Source organism: Saccopteryx leptura, chromosome 4 (genome assembly GCF_036850995.1).
Source record: "Saccopteryx leptura isolate mSacLep1 chromosome 4, mSacLep1_pri_phased_curated, whole genome shotgun sequence".
Taxonomy (NCBI): Eukaryota; Metazoa; Chordata; class Mammalia; order Chiroptera; family Emballonuridae; genus Saccopteryx; species Saccopteryx leptura.
Window position 1 is genome coordinate 93,966 of NC_089506.1, and position 19,216 is coordinate 113,181.

Sequence of the window (19,216 nt, forward strand, 5' to 3'; positions counted from 1 at the left end):
AGTCAACGTGTGGGACGCAATCACCCCTCTGATATTCTCCCAGGAACATCTACAAGAAAACCCCTCCAATCAAAGGATCCCTACCCAGAGGATGCAAATCAGCAGCAGCAACATACTGATACACACAACGAGGATGGCAAAGCTGAAGGTCAAAAGGTCAAAGAGAAGTACAAACATTTGATTAAAAGAAACAGGCCAAGGAGGATTTCAAGGACCTTTTTCAAACCTCCCAAAGGACACATGGGAAGCTCTAGTGAGCAAGAGAGAATGATACAGAAAGCACCAAGCAGAGGCCAGAAAGTGAATTCAGTGGACACAGAAAAACTGTCTATGAGAGTAGTAATGTCAACAAATGAAGCTATCAAGCATGAAGATTGTCAGCAAGGCTTTGATGATGGGTCCCATCTCCTCAAAAACCAGAGAACACACTCAGGGGAGAAGAACTATGTTTGCAGGGAGTGTGAGCGAGGCTTTACAAAAGAGTCAGACCTCCTCAGACACCAGAGGACACACTCAGGGAAGAAGCCCAATGTTTGCAGGGAGTGTGAGCAACTCTTTTCCCTGAAGTCACATCTCACACAGCATAGAACACACTCAGGGGAGAAGCCCTATGTTTGCAGGGAGTGTGAGCGAGGCTTTACAAAAAAGTCACATCTCTTTTCACATCAGAGAACACACTCAGGGGAGAAGCCCTATGTTTGCAGGGAGTGTGAATGACGCTTTTCACACAAGTCAAGTCTCTTCAGACACCAGAGGATACACTCAGGAGAGAAGCCCTATGTTTGCAGGGAGTGTGAGCGACGCTTTACACAAAAGTCAGATCTCATCATGCACCAGAGAACACACTCAGGGGAGAAGCCCTATGTTTGCAGGGAGTGTGAGCGAGGATTTTCAAAGAAGTCAACTCTCCTAAGGCACCAGAGAACACACTCAGGGGAGAAGCCCTATGTTTGCAGGGAGTGTGAACGAGGCTTTAAACGAAAGTCAGTTCTCCTCAGACACCAGAGGACACATTCAGGGGAGAAGCCCTATGTTTGCAGGGAGTGTGAGCAAGGCTTTTCACTAAAATCAACTCTCATCACACACCAGAGAACACACTCAGGGGAGAAGCCCTATGTTTGCAGGGAGTGTGAGCGACGCTTTTCACAGAAGATACATCTCCTCTCACACCAGAGAACACACTCAGGAGAGAAGCCCTATGTTTGCAGGGAATGTGAGCAACGCTTTACACAAAAGTCAGATCTCATCACGCACCAGAGAACACACTCAGGGGAGAAGCCCTATGTTTGCAGGGAGTGTGAGCGAGGATTTTTAAAGAAGTCAGCTCTCCTAAGGCACCAGAGAATACACTCAGGGGAGAAGCCCTATGTTTGCAGGGAGTGTGAGCGAGGCTTTACACAAACATCACATCTCATCACGCACCAGAGAACACACTCAGGGGAGAAGCCCTATGTTTGCAGGGAGTGTGAGCGAGGCTTTTCACTAAAATCAACTCTCCTCTCGCACCAGAGAACACACTCGGGAGAAGCCCTATGTTTGCAGGGAGTGAGCGAGGTTTTTTACAGAAGTCAACTCTCCTCAGACAACAGAGGACACACTCAAGGGAGAAGCCCTTTGTTTGCAAGGAGAGTGAGTGAATCATTAGCAATAAATTGTGTCTCCACAGGCCCTGGCCGGTTGGCTCAGCGGTAGAGCATCGACCTGGCGTGCGGGAGACCCGGGTTCGATTCCCGGCCAGGGCACATAGGAGAAGCGCCCATTTGCTTCTCCACCCCCCCCTCCTTCCTCTCTGTCTCTCTCCTCCCCTCCCGCAGCCAAGGCTCCATTGGAGCAAAGATGGCCCGGGCGCTGGGGATGGCTCCTTGGTCTCTGCCCCAGGCACTAGAGTGGCTCTGGTCGCGGCAGAGCGACTCCCTGGAGGGGCAGAGCATCGCCCCCTGGTGGGCAGAGCGTCGCCCCTGGTGGGCGTGCCGGGTGGATCCCGGTCGGGCGCATGCGGGAGTCTGTCTGTCTCTCCCCGTTTCCAGCTTCAGAAAAATAAAATAAAAAATAAAAAAAAATAAAAATTGTGTCTCCACATTCATAGCTCTTACACAGGTCATATCCCAGCTCTGAGGGGACTTCATAGGAAGTTTACTGACCCCTTACCCTCATTAGATTGTAATTAGTACAGAAGTAACTAGTTAAACAACTTCACTTTCATGACAAAAGATGAGCTGGACAAATAGTTCCTCAAGTGATATGGGAATGTCAACACCCATATTCTCCTGGTCTCTTGCCTCCTGTTCTAATAAATCTTATCTTCATAAAACTATGATGCCCATATACCTCATTCTTTCCCTCCCCATCACTGAAAGCAAAGAGTTCCCAGAGGGCCATAGAGAACTCACACTGTCAAGCACAGAAACTCAACCCCTAAAAAATGTAGAAATCTGAAGTCAACTTACATAGGTTACTTCTCAGGGGGAGGGATTTGAGACAGACTCACCAGGGAAAGGGATTTCCTTCACTCCAGGGAAGTGGAGGCTTCTCTCCTAGTAGGCTCACCACCCTCCTCCCTTGGCTTTTCTTGGCTCCTGTCCTGGTTTTCTCTGACCTCTGTAGTCTCTGGTGAAAACCAGGAAGAAATATGTGCATGTGCATGTCTGTGTCCCTGGCTCAGGCTGGGCAGCTAGTCTCCCTCACGCTCTCCTCACTGTTTCTTCAGGGTGAGAATCTCATGGTGTACACCACATGGACTCTAGATCATTCCTTAGTGGGTTTCAATCTTGGCTCTGCCTTCACCAGCTTTGCAACCTAAGGCAAGATTCTCAACTTCTCTGTGCCTGTTTTTTTAATCTATAAAATGGGAATGGTGCCTAACCAAGCAGTGGTGCAGTGCATAGAGCATTGGAATGGGATGGAAATGACCCAGGTTTAAAACACCAAGGTTGCTGGCATGAGCACAGGCTCACCAGCTTGAGTGCAGGGTTGCATACCTGAGCATGGAATCATAGACATGACATTATAGTCACTGTCTTGAAGTTCAATGTTGCTGTCATGAGCAAAAAGTCACTTGTTCTGCTTTAGTCTCCTGTTCAAGGCACATAAGAGAGAGCAATCAATGAACAACTAAGGTGCTCTAACAAAGAATTAATGCTTCTTATCTCATTTCCTTCCTGTTTGTCACTATCTGTCCCTTTCTCCATCTCTCTAAAATAAAAATTGCTTTTCTGTCTCCACACTCTAACATAGATAAAATAAATAAATAACTCTCCAGATCAAGGCATATATGAAAGTTGATGCTTTCTGCTCTTCCCCCTTCTCTCTCTCTCTCTCTCTCTCTCTCTCTCTCTATCTCCACTCTCTAAAATAAATGTTAAAAATAAATAAATAAAATAGAAATTGCTACATGATCAGTCTGCAGGATTGGAGATCTTCCTTCCAAACATTTGGAGTCATTTTGGTTCAGATAAACTTAAAAACTTTCAGTTTTCATGTTTCATACTTCAACAAGACCAAGTACCTAACCTTGTAAAAATAAGCTCTGCCTGATATATGATTAGAAAATGGCAAATTCAGACTACTATATTATGGCACTCACATCTTTTAGAACTGCTAAAGTTTAAATATGACAGTACCAATGTTCTCATGCATTCATTAATTCTTAGATGTCCCCTGACTAAGGATTCAGCCTATAACTTTGGTGTATCATATCAGAATGACGCTCTAACTAACTAAGCTTCCTGGCCAGGGCACAACCATGGATTTCACCCAACTCATTTAAAGATAGAAAACACCTCTTTCAGAACCAATAGATTACCACAAAGAAAGAAAACCAGTAGAGAGAAAAGTTACTTAACATAAGCAGACAAGTGCATCAACTGAGGAAGGAGGGGCAGGCCCTCTCTTCACTGAGGAGAAAAAAACAAGAAAAATGCAAGAGAAGGGAGCCTGCATGGGTAACTGAGTCAGACAGTTCTAGATTAACTACTTTCTATAGTTCTCTGAAAAGGTGCCTGGGGCCACTTGCTACACAGAGCAAGGAAGATAAAACTTATCTGAAAACCCCTTTTTCTTTTCTCAAAAGCATTTAAGAAACCATGTTTACATACTTTAATTAAAAATTTCAACACTTATCTTCTGATTAAACCTGAATTCACCCTCCCATCCTGGAGTCATGAGAGTTTCATATACCTCTAGACAATGGGATCACAAGCCCCTTGCATGAATATTTGTATTCTGTAAAAGGTATATAAGATGTAAGAAATCTAACTTTGAGGAGCACACGTTTGGTTTCCTCTTTGGGGATCATGCTGCTCCACAAGCTAAATAAATTCTACTTCCTTCATCAAGTTGTCTGGGCATTTTTGTCCTGCCTTGATTCCTGCAATACAACCAATGACAGATAATGCACTGTACCCACCCGTTTCTCCTTACTGCCACCAAGGTGTTATTCCAAAAATGCACACGACCTAACAGCAGTGACACAGACTGAGGACACGTTTAAAAGGGACCATATTGCACTATAAAGCAAGTGACAACAAACTTTAAAGATGTGAAATTATAGGCCCTGGCCGGTTGGCTCAGTGGTAGAGCGTTGGCCTGGCGTGCGGGGGACCCGGGTTCAATTCCTGACCAGGGCACACAGGAGAAGCGCCCATTTGCTTCTCCACCCCCCCCCCCCTTCCTCTCTGTCTCTTTCTTCCCCTCCCGTAGCCAAGGCTCCATTGGAGCAAAGATGGCCCAGGCGCTGGGGATGGCTCCTTGGCCTCTGTCCCAGGTGCTAGAGTGGCTGTGGTTGTGGCAGAGCTATGCCCCGGAGGGGCAGAGCATCGCCCCCCTGGTGGGCAGAGCGTCGCCCCTGGTGGGCATGCCGGGTGGGTCGGGCGCATGCGGGAGTCTGTCTGACTGTCTCTCCCCGTTTCCAGCTTCAGAAAAATACAACAACAAAAAAAAAGATGTGAAATTATATAACCTGTTTCCACCTCTCATGACAGCTGACCTTGAAATCCTTATTAGCAGATAAACCAGGAAGTCCTTTTACTTACACTTGTAAAATACAATTTTAAATAACCTGTAACATACATGGTAATTAGAATTCTAAAATAATTTTATCTACTGAAAGAGAATAATTTTAAAAAACCTATGGTGCCGGCCCTGGCCGGTTGGCTCAGCGGTAGAGCGTCGGCCTAGCGTGCGGAGGACCCGGGTTCGATTCCCGGCCAGGGCACATAGGAGAAGCGCCCATTTGCTTCTCCACCCCTCCGCCGCGCTTTCCTCTCTGTCTCTCTCTTCCCCTCCCGCAGCCGAGGCTCCATTGGAGCAAAGATGGCCCGGGCGCTGGGCATGGCTCTGTGGCCTCTGCCTCAGGCGCTAGAGTGGCTCTGGTCGCAATATGGCGACGCCCAGGATGGGCAGAGCATCGCCCCCTGGGGGGCAGAGCACCGCCCCTGGTGGGCGTGCCGGGTGGATCCCGGTCGGGCGCATGCGGGAGTCTGTCTGACTGTCTCTCCCTGTTTCCAGCTTCAGAAAAATGGGGGAAAAAAAAAACAACAAAAAAAAACCTATGGTGCCCTGAACAGATGGCTCAGTGCATGGAGTGTCCCCCTGTGTGCCAAGGTTTTGGGTTTTGTCGCAGGTCTCAGCACCTAAGAGAAGTGACCAAGAAATAATTTTATGTTTCTCTCTCTTTCTCAAATCAATGTAAAAAATTAAAAATTTAATGGAAAAAGCTGTGATAGACCTGCAACATGCCTAGTGCATTTCTCTCAACAGAAAGGCAGAAAACAAAGAAAAGAGAAACACACTAAAAAATGCAGATATCTCTTCAGACCATATTTCTATTTTTCACCTAGAAAAGACTACTTTTTTTTTTTTACCATCAACAATCTAATTCTGCACCTCACAGTGTTTTCTGCCCGTTTCTGCCTCACATAGTGCCTCTTCTACACTGGAACCATTTTTCTCTCACTTTCCCAAAACACATGACCTGAAGATCCCGTAGTGGAGATAGGTGAGCAAGAGGGGGCATCCCCACTTTTTGTCACTGTCCCAAGAGAAGAAAATCTCCATGCAGGGGAGTCTTCCCTGATAGAGGTCGTCACCACCTGTCAGGGAGCTCCAAGAGAGAGAGAGTGGAGAGGTTTGGCTAGGTGCCTAGTCTTTCTGAGCAGTCTACTGAGACTGAAAGTCCAACCCCTCAAAAGCTGAGGCATGTCAGAGAAAACCATCTGACCAGAGCAAATTTTTGTGGAAAAGAGAAGCCAACTGGGGAAGGGGAAGGAAGAAAACTCCTTACCTTCTTGTCCAGCAAGGGTTCGGGACATGGTCAGATTGCCAGCCAATCAACCTACAATTACATGTCCAAACAGAATCAGAGAGTAAGCCTGGGATGAGCTGCCACTGCCCATTGCTTCTCTGATTGTAAGTTTGCACGGCAAAGAGGGATTGTCCACGAAACCGGTACTCCGGCCCACGTTTTAGCACCAAATATAAGAATCTATCAGAGTCTGAAAAGACCAGAGAAACAGGCTTTATAGAAAGAAAGAAAGAAACCCTGCTGGGCACTACTCCAGGGAGAAGGGCACTGGTACAGACTAGGAGGCAAATTTTATAGGGTTTGGATCAGTCTTGAGCAAGTACTGAGTCAGAAGTTCTGGTATGTTCCCTTTGGCAGTTTTATGGTTTCAGCTTCCAAGAACTCTTCTGCCTCAGGGGCGATTGTCCAGTAAGTAAGGGTGAGGTCAGGAAGCCAGGTGGAAGAACCCAAGGGCAGTTGGAAGTTCTGGTATATTCATGTATCTATCACAAAATATGGGGCAAAACACCATTTTCCAGATCATTTTTTTAATCCACTGAGACTTTGATTACCAGCAACTGTCGTGAGTTTGGCTAAAATAAACTCATAAATATTCTACAGGTCTGGACGTTGCTTAAATTGACAAGGGAGACCCGGGGGGTGGGGGGAGGATCCCTCTCCTCACTAAACATCTCCAGGGAGATGTTGCCTCTCCATGGAAGTAGAGCCACTCTACAGAGGGAGGGCCCCTTACTTGGATGGTCACCAAATCCAAAAACGAAGACCCTCTCCAGGGACATACCCCCTCTCCAGGGAGGAAGCTCCTGTCTAAGACGAGGCTGCAGCTCCTTTCCAGGGACTGACCAGGCCACAGGGAAGTGTCCTGCCCTCGAAGTCCATGCCCTAAGCATCCCTGCCTCGCACCGCCCCCATCCCTCGCCGTCTACCCTGTCCCGCGGTGCCCCACTTGCCTCTTCATCGCATCGCCATCCACTCTGCCCCACTTCCCACCATTCCCGCCCCTCGCAATCCATGCCCCACATACCTGCCCCGCGTCCCGCCCAGTCTCACATCCTGCCCCGCCCCATCCCGCTCATTCCCCAACTCATGTAGTTTTCACCATGCGCCAGCCCCTAGCTGATCCCACCCTCCACAGCCACGCCCAGTCCCCTGCCCCGTGATGTCCTTGCCCCAGGTCATGCGCCCTACCTCACGCTGTCTGCACCTCAGGCCGTCTGTGTGCCTCCTTTCCCCGCCTCTCATCATTCCCCCCCCCCCATGCCATGCCTAAAACAGAAGCATGCAAAGAAATTCAAAGTGAATAAATGGGAAAAGACACCTCGGTGATGCACAAATAGGCTGACAGTTTCTGGTTACATGCACCCAAATAGCAGCAGAGGAAAAAACTTTCTGGTGACTTTTACCTAGCTGTTATTCTCAAGATGCACATGAGGTGGCAGCAGAGAAGTGCGCTTGGAAAACATTTATCAGAGATCATACTGTATGTTCTTTCAAGCAAGTTTCAACAACCTTCAAACCATTGAAATGATATAAAGCATGTTTCTTCTTGTCATTACACTTAGTCAGTAATAGAAACTAACTAGAAAACCCTTACTTTTTTAAGTTAAGAAATTTACTCCTACATAACCCCCCCTCAAAATCAACAATTCAAGTTAAAACTACATAAAAAAAAAACTATGGCAAAATATATGAATACATTTTAGGGGGAAAACCCAAAAAATACAGTTTTTCCACCCATACTAAGAACCAGGATAGTAAATTAAATCCAGAGAAAGTAAAAGAATGAAATGTTCACAGAGACATCTGGAGGGTGTATACCATATTTCCCCATGCATAAGACTGATCCTTTTTTGAAAAATGTGGGGTCTAAAAACTGGGTGCATCTTATACAGCGCTTGCAAATTTTTTACTTGCATTTCCTGCTTATTCACATTTGTTATCTTTTTCTCAAATTTTGGGCCCCAAAATTAAGGTGCGTCTTATACATGGAGGCATTTTATACATGGGGAAATATGGTACATTACAACCTTACCAGTTTTTTTCCACTTGGAATAAGATTTTGAAAAAAAATAATTCATTTCTCCATATAATTTAAGTTGCAACAACAACAACAAAAGCCATTGTCATTTTTTACATTTTAAAAAATATTTTAATTATTAATCTTAGAGAGAGGAAGGCAGTGGGGGGGCAGACAGTCAGAAACACCGATCTGTTTCTGTATGTGCCCTGACCCAGGATCAAACCTATGACATTATTGTATGGGTGTGATGCTCTAAAATACTAAGCTCTCTGGTGAGAGAAAGCCATTGTCTTTTGGGGAAAATAAAAGTACGTGAAAAAACCTAAGGTAATTTTTAAAAATAATAATCCAGTCTGCTGTTGTGACAACACCAAAAGTCTTTTCTTTGCTCTTGACAGTCAGGGGCATAAACACTATTTCTAATAGTTTAGCACAAAGTTGCCTCTTTCCTAATGTGCACTTTTTCTTGTGCCATGTTAGCAGTCCAGACTGAGAGACCCCCTAAGCTGGGGGCTTCCAGAAGTTATCCGAGCCAGGGTCACCACTTACAAGCTAGGTTCTTTTGGTCACAGAACACCTCCCAGGGTATTTGTTTTGTCACTTGTAAATTTTCTCAGTTTTATAGCTAGATGAGAACACGCATTGCTAAAGGACTGAGACTTAGGCCTCAGCTCAGCCTTCCAAGGAGCTGAGATATTGGACCTCGCCACCATCCATCAAAACTGAAACCAAAGACATTGCACTGCCAAATCCAGTTCTTGTCACAACTGATAATTATATTATTTATGTATATTTTTATTACCTCTGTCTACCCCATGACAGCATAGTATTCATAAAGACAGAAAATGCATCTGTTTCATTCACTACAGACAACCAGTGTCGAGCACAGTGCCCAGCACAACAAAAGTACAATAAATATTTATTGGATAAGTGAATAGTCATTTGTATATGTAAGAATGAGACGGCACTCGAACACCAGATGTGCAAGCTTTATTAGAGGAGAAAGACCTGCCAGGGCACTTCTCCGGGAAGAAGGGCCCCCGAAACAGACTGAGGTAAAACTTTCTAGGTTTGGGGATAGCCTCGAGCAAGGGTATACACAAATAACAGACACACATTGACACGGAGAGATATGCTCATGTGCAATGCACATCTATGCACACAGATGTACACACACCCATTCTACCTCGGTACATATAGATAGAGAAATATAATAGGTACACAGAGACTATGGGATGAAAATGTAGTATTAACAGTAATTATCTCTATTTGGGAAATTTGTTTTTTTCTTATAATTTTTTCTAGCATTTCTGCAAAAAAAATACATTTTTATAATAAAAAAGTTGTTAAAATTTAATATAGTTGTCAAATCAAAGCACATCATATTTTATAATAAATTAAAGAGATTTAAATTTAAAAAGTTAAAAAGACAGAAGTAAAAATAGTAGAATGGGAAGTCATTGAGTGCAGGAATATGAGTTCCTAGCACAGTGCCTGGTATATGATGGGCACTTTCAAAGGCTTTATGAAAGCATGGCAGGAAGGAAAGAAGGAAAACAAGATTAAAAGAAGGGTGATAGAGAGATCCAGGGAGGGAAAGAGGAAGAGAGAAAAAATAAAGAGAAAAACAAATCATAGCTAGAGAGAAAAAAATGGGGGAGGAAAGAGAGATTCATCACAATTATGCACATTCACATACTTTGAGATCCCAGGTTTACAATCAAAGTTCTCCACATTTACCAAGCATTTGGAAAATATTTTTAGAGCATTAAAGAATACATGGAACTTACTAGCTCCACAAAGTTGAATTTCTTGGACTCCTGAAATTTTTGGATTTAATAAATGTAATCAAGGGAGGACTCGAAAAAACTGTGCCTCTCTTTGTCCACCTGCAGGTCTACCTGTAGAATGATAGCAAATGTCATAAATTGGCACTGTCATTCACGCAAGTCTCTGCCTATGGAATGAACAGAATGCTGGAGCTAGAGGAGAATTTTGGCACCACAAAGTGATCTGATCCTTTTATTTTACAAATAGGAAACAAGAAGCCAAGAGATAAAAAGTGACTAATGCAAGAATTCTGGTTTCTGGTCTTACAAGTAAAAAGCTTGACAGTTATGCCCATCCTCACAGGAGAAAATGTTGTAAGGTACCAAAAGCTACAGAATTAATATTAATACTTTAGGAAGCTTAAAGAACATTTTATTAATTTGAGCTAGGCGTGCAGAGAGATTTTGTAAATGATCTTTGTACTTGTGTGATTAGCATCATACCAGGATGGCTGATAGCACTGTATTGTAAATGCAGAGGGGAGGAGATTTGGATTCTCTGAACTTCCTGCACACCTATAAAGAAGCAAGTGAATAGCTAGCCAGGTGTAGGAAGAGAAAAATTAATTTAAACCTTTCCTTATATTAATGGACCATTTACAGGCATTTGTCCCCATGGAAACTACCTCTCCCCTCCTAAAGCATGTAGTTAATGTATGTATCTTTGGACAAAGAAATAGCAAATGAACACTAGAAAATATAGGGATGCTTTTAATATGTAAAGTAACATTTTTACCATTGTGTTGCCTTGTAAGTTTTAATGTATAGAAGTGTCTTTTTATGAATCCTATAGACAGATGTTATAAACTTACTAATGAATTGTGTCCCATTCCCTCCCTCATCCTTTTCCCAAACCGGTGTAGGAGAAAACAAAGGTTATAAGATTATGCTGAAATGTCAGGCTTTTCCCCTGCCCATGTATAATTAAGGGTATGTAACCAGCCCCTATAATATTATAGATGCACACAATTTGGGACTGCTGCCCCATGGAAGCTATATGTGGCTGACATATTTAAGAAATTTTCTCCTTTAATAAAACTCCTCAAAATTTATCTGGATTTGGTGTCTCTATGAAAACCCGCAGAATTGTGGACTGGGTACTTTATAACATTTGGCTCCCATGCAAGGCCAATGCTGTTTCACATCACCTGGTAGAGGCACCTTAAATCGGCTGGTCTCTCCAGGAGGCTGACCCTTCCTGCTGGAATCTCAAAGAGAGGTGCCACCTGAAGTGTTTTCAGGGCTCCTGGTCTTCCTGTGGGGTCTGGACAGTACTGTAGATGCCTCTCAGTTCCCAAAATCGACAATTTGGATAATTTGGCAGAGAACTTGAGGAGGTAGGGAAAGAAACTCTTTTTGCTTTACTGAATTTTCTGGTTTTCCTATGAACTCTTGCTTTCGCTTTTCTGTTTTGGACTAGAAGTAGGTAGAGTGGATTTGAGGCTTTGCTGAATTGTGACTTCGAAGATGTTTAGAACTCCAGTGGAGAAGGTAGGGCCTTCAAAGTTACTTTGCTGTTTGTAACTAGTCTATATTCTTTCTGTTTTGGGGTATGAGAAAATAGATTAGACGTAGTCATATGTTTGCAGTACACTCTCCAAGAGCAGGATGTCAGTGGGGAGTTTTAGTGGTCCTGCTTTGGGTTTTGCTGGGGAACATCTGGTTATAATTCGAAGGGATGATTGTTGGGGATTGGTTCCTGCTTCAGGCACTTGGGGATATCTGCTGGTACCTTAGATGGACATTAATGAGAACCAAGTAGATCAGGTCCACCAGTTCTGCAGCGGGCCTTCAGAGACATCAGTTTCTCTAAGAGAGGTATTAGTAGGAACTTCATCTGGCCCAGGACTTCTGGGGGTATCTAGTAGGGCTCTCAGTTAAATGCCAGAAGTGGGGACAATTATTTCTATCTCTGGGAGGACATGGTGGAGTTTGAGTCCATCCAGGATTAGTCAGTCTCGCATTGCACTGAATCAGTGGAGGCTGAGCTAACCTGGATTAATCTCGCCCCAAACTTCCAGAGACTTCTCTGTTTGTTGAGATCTCAGTATTTCTTTTTCTTACTCTTGTCTAAAATTCCTGAGTTTAAGTCTAAAGTCCTTGCAGGGATGCAGCCTGTGTACACCTGAGAGGCCACAAGGGGGAGCCCTTCCCTCGTTTATGAAGGTGCACTCGTGTGAGTGAGTGTGTGTGTGTGTGTGTGTGTGTGTGTGTGTGTGTGCCTTTTATGTCTAAATGTATCTGTTTTAAGGCCTGGCTTAGGTCTTTTGTGTCAAAATTGGAAGTTTCTGACTAAAAAGCAATCTTAAGTGGCGAATCGTTGTTCTCTTTTTGTTCTCAAATTAGCTTCAGGGCACCCTGTTAGCTTTCTCCTCTGAAGGAAATAATTCTCTTCTGTTGGCTTCTTCCCCTTGTCTTGTATAATAATTAATACCTCTATAGTCAAATACCCTTTATTCTGGGTGCTTGTTAATTATCTGTCTTACCTTTCTTGCTTTACTGGTGCACTTATTTCTGGATTCTTCTGAACTAGTTTTAATTCTATAATTGGTGGCCTTGGCCACCAATTAAATAAGGGAGGAGGGTCCACTTTACAAAAGACCCCATTAGATTATCTTTGAAAGCACTTTCAAGAAGCTTATGAAGACAACCATGAATATAAAATTAAATGGTCCAAAAAAAGTCCTTGCACTCTCTGTGAATCAGAATGGCCTAATTTCAAGGTTGAGTGGCTACTAATTGGAACCTTTAATCCCCAGATAGTAAGGGCAGTCTGGAATATAGTAACTGAGAATCCAGGCTGTCTTGATTAGTTTCCATATATTGATCAATGGCTAAATTTAAAAATAAATCCACCTCAGTGGCTAAAAGCTTGCTCCATACAAAGAGGGTGCCACATCTTCCTAGTCAGGCCAGATTTGAGTTTGAAACAGGATAAAAGAATAACTAAGGCAATAGTAGCAGCACTTCCACAAACTTTTTAAGGGTGAGGGATCACCAAAGGAGCAAAATAGAGAAGAAAAAAAATTGAGAAAAAAATAGGACTCAGCAAGAAAAGAATCAATGCGCTTATTGTAAGGAAGAGGGCCACTGGAAAAATAAATGTCCCATATTACAAGCAGCCACGGGAAAGAAAGAAAAGAGAAGCACACAGATTGAAAGTGTTTATCCAGACTCTAGAGCTGAAAGACTAGCAAATAGGCAGTTTGAGGAATAGAAAACCCAAGCAGGGACGCGCAGTGTGCAGAACGATGGAGTTGGGGCGAGGCTGTGGGGAGGCAAACGTGGACATGCCTTTTCCTAGCCGCGCTCCTGCCCTCACCACCACAGTGCACCCAGGCAGAAGGTGAGCCCCACCGCTGCCTCCAAACACATGGTTAGGCTAGGGTTCAGCTTGCTCTGTGCAGAGTGACGGGGAAAGGCAATAAAGTAAGGGTAAGGTGACTAAAAATATAGAAGGGAGACTAGTTTCAAATATCCACCTACAGACCAAAAGAGGTTTTGCCCATTTGAAAAAAACAGGGTAGGAATAGTATTAAAAATTAAAACTTTGCTTTAGAAAATGTTCAAGGAGAGAAATAGCATTTAGAAGTTAAATCATAGGTGTGAACCTTGCTAGTTAATTGGCAGTTTCTGAAATTAAATTGCAGCTCCAAAAGGAGTAATACAATCATGAGTAATACAATTATAGGAAATTAAATTATTAGAAATAACCCCTCCCTGGGTTGGGATAGTAGCTTGTTGCCCTCCACTGGGGTAAAAAATTAGAGAAAAATTCCAACACTCTCCCACAGGGCCAAGGAGATGTTAAAGTCTCTCCAAGTCTCTCAGTTACATAGAAGGCATGCAGTTCATAATGGAGACCCTTTGCATTAGCCAAAATAGTAAAAATTATAAAAAAAAATTTAGGGAATTGAGGAAAAATTGGAAAACTCATATAGGCTAAAGCAGCCCACTGTTAGAAAGGTAAATTTATAAAAATTGTATTTTTAATTGCTGCTTTTTTTGGTAAGAAATAAAACTAAACCACTGCCCGGGGAGGAAATGAAAGTTGGCTTGGTTTTTGGAAATGCTGGTTCCAAATGCCCGCCCATCCACGCCCCTCTCGCATGGAAATCGTGTCCCTAATCTGGCAGTGAAAGAGAAGGAAATGGGAGCCCTGAGAAGGATGGGCGCCACTTTGGAAATGAGCCCGGAGCCTCGCTGCTGCTGCCATCCTGCGCTTGGCCAGGCTAGGGTTCAGTCAGCCCTTGGGATGTGCAAAGAGAAGCAGGCATGTCGGATGCCTCTTCCTTTCCTCCTCTCCTAAGAACCTTGGTTGGCAAACTGCCATTTACAAAGAGCTCGCAGGCCACATAGGACTTTTAGTTCTCTTAGGTATAGCTCTCGAATGAAGAGCCAAGTGTGGGCGCTGCCTCAACAGGGAAGGTGCCTACATATATAATTCTAATTTAAAATTTGGCTCTTAAAAGAAAATTTAGTTATTGTACTGTTAGTAATTGGCTCTATTAACTAATAGGTTTTCCAACCACTAGGTTAGGAGTGGTGACTTATTGTTCCCCCACTATTTTTTTTAAAAGTATTTCCATGTTAAAAGTATATGTTATTTCAAAGGCCTTTTTTAAAATTTTTATTTGCTGTTTTATAGCCTAGTGATACTGAAATCTTAGTTTAAATATTAGAAGTTGTTAATAATGTCTTTTTATGTAATATTTAGTTTATTATCATTTTGCAACAATATTGTTCAATGTTAAGTCATATCCTGGAACTCCTGCGAATCTATTTTATCATGCTCTTTGTTTGAAAATTCTTTTGAATGCTAATGTACTGAGTTATTCAGCAGCAAAAAGACTTTGGAATCCTAAAGGAGACACCAAAACCTGTTTCTCCTGATTTCATCCAGCTAATAAGCCTGCTTTTGTCTTGTTCCAAGAGTTTATATAGACAGAAAAGGGCCTTCAAGTCCCTCAGTGAGATCTTCTGAGCATGGCTTTTAAGGTCTATAATGACCAATAAAGGAGACAGAAAAGGCAAGTGGAGACCAAAAGAGATCAGGAAAATACCAGCTTCTGGAATATACCCTTAAAGGCTCCAATGTCTCAAAGGGGCTTCATAGGATTCCATCAGGGCCCTGCTTCAAAATCGGAAAGAAAGGTCATTGAGCTGAGGCCTGCCAGCTTCTCAGCCCCACCAGGATATATACCTCTGCAGAGAGAAAAGGGGACATGAGAAGGTAAGCTGCCCCCTTGCTCCATGGAGGGAGGGTTCAGTCTCTTCCTACCCTAATCCAGCTACCTGTGACCTGACCTTGCCCAGCCTACTCAGACTTACCATTGAAGGCTAAAAGGAGCCCAAGGCTACTGGCCCCATCTCACAACACCGTTTACGAGCCTGAGGTATTTCTTCCAAGTAGCAGGTAAAACTGATCTCATTTCTTGTAAACACGAGGGACATTTACTATGCCTTGCCTGAATAGTTAAGTTTTATTTATCCCTTGAAGATCTCTACTGTGGGTATTAACAGTCTAGTTTCTGTCACTTTGTTTAATGTATAGTGTCTCCTTTATTTCTCTTTTCTCAATGCACCATGCCTATTGTAGGCTGGGACCTGCTCCTAATTCCAGCTAGAAACATTAATTATTAGGGCTTAGTCTCTAGCTGCAAAGTGTAGAAATGTGACCACAGTTCCAGTGCCTTGTATACTTTTCCTGAATATGTATGACTCATGCTATTTAGTACATTTCTCAGACTGAAATAGAAATTAGGTTCATTTGTAAATAATATAAAGCAGCAATGGTGTCAACATAGATTCAGTGAAATTACATTAACATGTTAAGAACATTTGTGACTGTAACAATTTTATTTTGGATCCTGTTATATTAGTTAGAACTTTGTTTTGTTTAATAATCTAATAGGCTTTAGTCATTTTATTGTATTAAGATGCTTGTTATAGTATTTGTTAACATTACCTATTTGAATTTTATTGTTTATTTTATATTTTTCCAGTCTGCCTCAAAATCGGGACATAGGAATTCAAATAGATAGAAAGATGCCACCCAAAACCAGTAGGGTCTTGGGATCCTTATTGCCAAAGGTTTATTCAAAACCAATTAGAAAAAGATTTTACCAAGAAAAATGAATTTTCCCAAGTAAACATTTAGAAATACACTTTAATAAAATAATTGACAATTGTTAGGAAATTGCTATATATGGTTCTTTCCAGATTTAGCTTGCCCATTCTAATATTGGACCTGCATTTGTGTCTACAGTCTCAAAGCTAGTAGAAAAGAAACCGAATATAAATTAGGAACTAATTTGAAGTTACATTGTGCCCACAGGTACCCAAAGGTTCAGGGCAAATAAAATGCATGAATCAAATAGTAAAAGAAATGTAACCACTCTTTCCCTAACTACTTGCAGGATTTACAGGTTACTCAGCAAACTGTTCAAAAGACTGTTCAAGAGGTGCTTCCAGAATTACCAGGAGATCAAGTACATCACTCAAGGACTGACTCTCATGAGGATGGGTCCACACACCGTGATCCTGACCACTCCCACTGTTGCTAAGGTACAAGGATGGCATGCTCTACTTCAACCACAAACCAAATGCTGGTTGGTTTATGTATGGCGAATGCATGAAGAAACTTACTAAGGACTTTCTTTTAATTAGACTTTGGGAAAAGGGAAACTAGGGTAAAAAAAAAAGTCAACTTAATTGTCACTAAAGGTTAAAGAGTTCTGACAAAAAGTAAATTGTTATAAAAGCCAATTAATTTTATGTAAGTTGCAAAAGATTTGTACAATTTTTAGAAAATCAATCAGTAATATTTGTTTCTTTAGTGAACTGTATTGCTGTTTCTTAAATATCTATTACATGTTATAAGTTAATATCTTCTACACAACAGCTTCATGCTCTTCAGTAAATTAAGTAAATGATTTGATTTAGGAATTAAAACAGTAGGGATTGTTGTAAGGTACCAAAAGCTACAGAATTAATATTAATATTTTAAGGAGCTTAAAGAATATTTTATTAATTTGGGCTATGCATGCAGAGAGATTTTGTAAATGATCTTTGTACTTGTGTGATTAGCATCATACTGGGATGACCAATAGCATTGTATTGTAAATGCATAGGGGAGGAAATTTGGATTCTCTGACCTCCCCTCACACCTATAAGTAAGCAAGTGAATAGCTATCCAAGTGTAGTAAAAAAAAAATTAAAATAAACTTTATATTAATGTTTTTGTCCCTATGGAAACTACCTCTCCCCTCCTGAAAAGTGTGTAGTTAATGTATGTATCTTTAGACAAAGGAATAGCAAATGAACACTAGAAAATATAGGAATGTCTTTTAATATGTAAAGTGACATTTTTACCATTGTTTTGCCTTGTAAGTTTTAATGTGTAGAAGCGTCCTTTTATGAATCCTATAGACAGATGTTATAAACTTGTTAATGAATTGTGTCCCATTCTCCCCCTCATCCTTTTCCCAAACCTGTATAGGAGAAAACAAAGGTTATAAGCTTATGCCGTGATGTCAGGATTTTTCCCCACCCATGTATAATTAAGTGTATATAACCAGCACCTATAATATTATAGACGCACATGATTTGGGTCTGCTGCCCTCTGTAAGCTATATGTGGCCGACATATTTAATAAATTTCCTCCTTTAATAAAACTCCTCAAAATTTATCTAGACTTGGTGTCTCTATGAAAACCCGCAGAATTGTGGATTGAGTACTTTACAACAAAAAAAAGCTAAATAAGGTGAAAATAAACTCCTCCTCCTGAATCCAACAACTAATTAAAGTCAGAGAAAAACTAATGTCTCAAAAACTGTATAGACATTTGAATATGGAAAATAAGAGCGTATCAGAGCAGAAGCCTGTTGCTGCAGCCAATATCACACTTTATTTAAGAACTCTCCAGTGGGTCCAAGATGGTGGCATTGTGGACACTGAACTTCCACCTGTTGTACAAAAGCTACAAAATTAATATTAATATTTTAGGAAGCTTAAAAAACATTTCATGGCCCTGGCTGGTTGGCTCAGTGGTAGAGCGTCAGCCTGGTGTGCAGGAGTCCTGGGTTTGATTCCTGGCCAGGGCACACAGAAGATGTGCCCATCTGCTTCTCCATCCCTCCCTCTCTCCTTCCTCTCTGTCTCTCTCATCCCCTCCCGCAGCCAAGGCTCCACTGGAGCAAAGTTGACCCAGGTGCTGAGGATGGCTCCATGGCCTCTGCCTCAGGTGCTAGAATGGCTCTGGTTGCAACAGAGCAATGGCCCAGATGGGCAGAGCATCGCCCCCTGGTGGGCATGCCGGGTGGATCCCGGTCGGGTGCATGCAGGAGTCTGTCTGACTGCCTCCCCATTTCCAACTTCAGAAAAATACACACAATAAAAACAAAAAAACATTTCATTAATTTGGGCTAGGCATACAGAGAGATTTTGTAAATAATCTTTGTACTTATGTACCAAATCAAGATGGCCGATGGCATTGTGTTGTAAATGCAAAGGGGAAGGAGACTTGGATTATCTGACCTTTTCACACACTTATGGGGAAATGAGTAAATAGCTAGCCAGGTGCAGAAAGAAAATAAAATTTTAAAAACCTTTTCTTATATTAATGTGCCATTTACAGGCATTTGTCCCCATGGAAACTACCTCGCCCCCCCCGAAAGAATGTAGTTAATATATGTATCTTTAACCAAAGGAATAACAAATGAACACTAAAATTATAAAAATGTCTTTTAGTATGTAAAGTAATGTAAAAATATTTTTGTAAACCCTATAGACGAATGTTATAAACTTGCTAATGAATTGTGTCCCATCCCCCCTTCATTCTTTTTTCAAACCTGTGTAGGTGATAACAAAGCTTATACCATAATATCAGGCTTTTCCCCCACCCATATATAAGGGTATATAACCAGCCCCTAAAATATTATAGACGTATGCGATTTGAGACTGCTGCCCCATGTAAGCTATATGCGGCCAACATATTTAAGAAATTTCTTCCTTTAATAAATCTCTTCAAAATTTATCTGGACTTGGTGTCTCTACGAAAACACG

The 19,216-nt window shown here is 42.1% G+C and overlaps 1 pseudogene; it reads left to right on the forward strand.

Annotated features, from left to right (window-relative positions):
- The first annotated feature begins 342 nt into the window (after window positions 1-342).
- LOC136403391 (zinc finger protein 337-like) overlaps window positions 343-19,216 on the forward strand; it is a 40,024-nt pseudogene continuing 21,150 nt past the window's right edge.